Raw genomic sequence first — 2,343 nt, forward strand, 5'->3', positions numbered from 1 at the left:
TTCAGTGGCTGAGGCTGTGGTGTGCCAATTCTCTCTGTCTCTCTCTCTTTCTCTAAAATGAAAAAATAAAAATAAAAATAAAATTATTAAACCAGGTAAAGTGGTGCATGTTTTTAATCCTAGCACTTGGGAGGCAGAAATAGGAAGGTAACTGTGAGTTCAAGGCCACCCAGAAACTACAGAGTGAATTCCAGGACAGCCTACACTAAGAGCCCACCTCCAAAAAAAAAAAAAAAAAAAAAAAAAGGAAATTGTTGGACTAAATTTAGCATAGAAAATATGTGATAACCATGCTAATCCACTAATCTATATTCTTGGTATAAATCATTACCTCCTCTTTTCTACCTAGTTGGAACAGGGTATTACCATCTTCCCACTTTGCTTTCCAAGTAATAGCTTTTGATTAATTGGAGCTGATATGTGAGATAAAATCTAGTTTTCATTACTTACACCATAATACATGAGCTCTCTTTATAATACGAACATTGAATTGCTCCTCCTATTAATAACATCACTGTGCAACTGGGAGACAATCTGAGTGTGTGCTTGAAGTGGGGCTGAGCAGAGAAATATGTGTTTGGGTTAGGAGGGGGGAATATGAAGGTATCATGAGTCTTGAAAAATATTTTCAAGGCTGATTCATACCTGGGTCTTGAGCTGTAGGAAGCCTTCCTGAATGAGAGAATTTACTTCCCAATCTAGGCCTGCTGGGTTTCTCAGCATGAAACCAGAACACTGAATTTATTACCAGCACAGTGAGTTATTTCTTTTAATCCAGGGCATGGGTGTTGCTATTGCATCTTTTCTCTAATTGTTCCATTTCTTTTTAGTGAATGTGCCTTTACCCATATTGTTTGAACGAATACATCATTATTCATATTTTCTCATTGGGCTGCAGGCTGCATGCTATTGCCATGAGCACAAATGTTGTTTTGTATTATATTTAGGTAGCCACATGTACTAGGATTCATAATAGATACATTCAGTGATAAGGGAAAAAAGAGAGAAGATGGGTAGGATGAAAGGAAAGATGGATTTTGAATGGAGAATGATTAAAGTCACTATTAAGTTTAATGTATAGAAAAGACCTCAAATACAATAAAATCATCAATGGATTTTAAGTTTTAAAATGAATTTTATATACTGTTGTTTTCTGTCCATTAGAACACACATGTCTCTGGATAGTCTAAGTCTGAAAATATAAAAAAGCACAAATTGATAGCTGGGTATGGTGGGGCACACCTTTAATCCCAGCACTTGGGAGTCAGAGTTAAGAGGATCACTGTGAGTTCAAGGCCACCCTGAGACTCTGTAGTGAATTCCACGTCAGCATGAGCTAGAGTGAGACCCTACCTTAAAAAAAAAAAAAAAGAAAGAAAGAAAGAAAAAAAAGTAAGTACAAGTTGAAAGGAAGAAACAAAACAAAACTGCAGGTGATGCTTATCCATATAGAAAACCTCACATATTAAAATGATTTGATCTATATACCTGCAATGAACAACTAAAATTTGAAATAAAAATCTACATAAATTAGCATCTCCAAATTAAATATTTAGTTGCAAATCTAACAATATATTTCAAAACAGCAGTTGAGGAAAATTATAAATGAATGATAAATTTAAAGAATTAACTGGTGAGAAATAATCCTTGGGTCTAGACAGGGAAACATATATCATGAATGGGTTAGTTTGTAATTTCTCAACCTGATATGTATGTTCAATGTGATCTCAATCAAAGTCTTTTCATATGATGGATATCATATTGCAAAATAATATTGAAAGGGAAAAACACAAAAGACTGAAACTAACCATAGTGAAGGCTTGCTCAAAAGACACAATAGTGCTCACTTTGGCAGCACATATACTAAAATTGGAATGATATAGAGAAGATTTACATGGCCCCTGAACAAGGATGACATGCAAATTCATGAAGAGTTCCCCATTTTTAAACCCAAAATGAGCTGATACCATAGAAACATTTATCCTTGGAGATAGCCTAAAAGATATAACTCTCAAAAAGAGTAAGAAGAGAACAACTAAAAAGTGGGGCTCTGAGGAGGGTGGGATGAAGCCTAAGCTTGAAAGGAATTTTCTTTTTCCTTTCTGTGAACTGTAACTTCCATTATCAGAGATTGGTTGCTACCCACATTGAGCTGTTGATCTATAAGGTCTCTTAATAAAGACAATTTTTTGTCCAAGCACTTGGTTACCTGCCTGAGGCAAAAGCTAAGACTCTAATGCTGAAGATACCATATGCTGCTGATACAGAGCACGGAGAAACCTGGATGGAATTCAGAAGAAAGCCAGTCCCCAGACAGCCTGTCTAGTGCTAGAAAGCACTACA

The 2,343-nt window shown here is 35.7% G+C and overlaps 1 non-coding gene across 1 annotated transcript; it reads left to right on the forward strand.

The window, feature by feature from the left end:
* Positions 1–1,839: 1,839 nt before the first annotated feature.
* LOC123459661 lies at positions 1,840–1,946 on the forward strand. Its single transcript, XR_006636419.1, has one exon. It is a non-coding gene; the product is annotated as a U6 spliceosomal RNA (small nuclear RNA).
* The last annotated feature ends 397 nt before the right edge of the window (positions 1,947–2,343 follow it).

Source organism: Jaculus jaculus, chromosome 3, assembly GCF_020740685.1.
Source record: "Jaculus jaculus isolate mJacJac1 chromosome 3, mJacJac1.mat.Y.cur, whole genome shotgun sequence".
NCBI lineage: Eukaryota > Metazoa > Chordata > Mammalia > Rodentia > Dipodidae > Jaculus > Jaculus jaculus.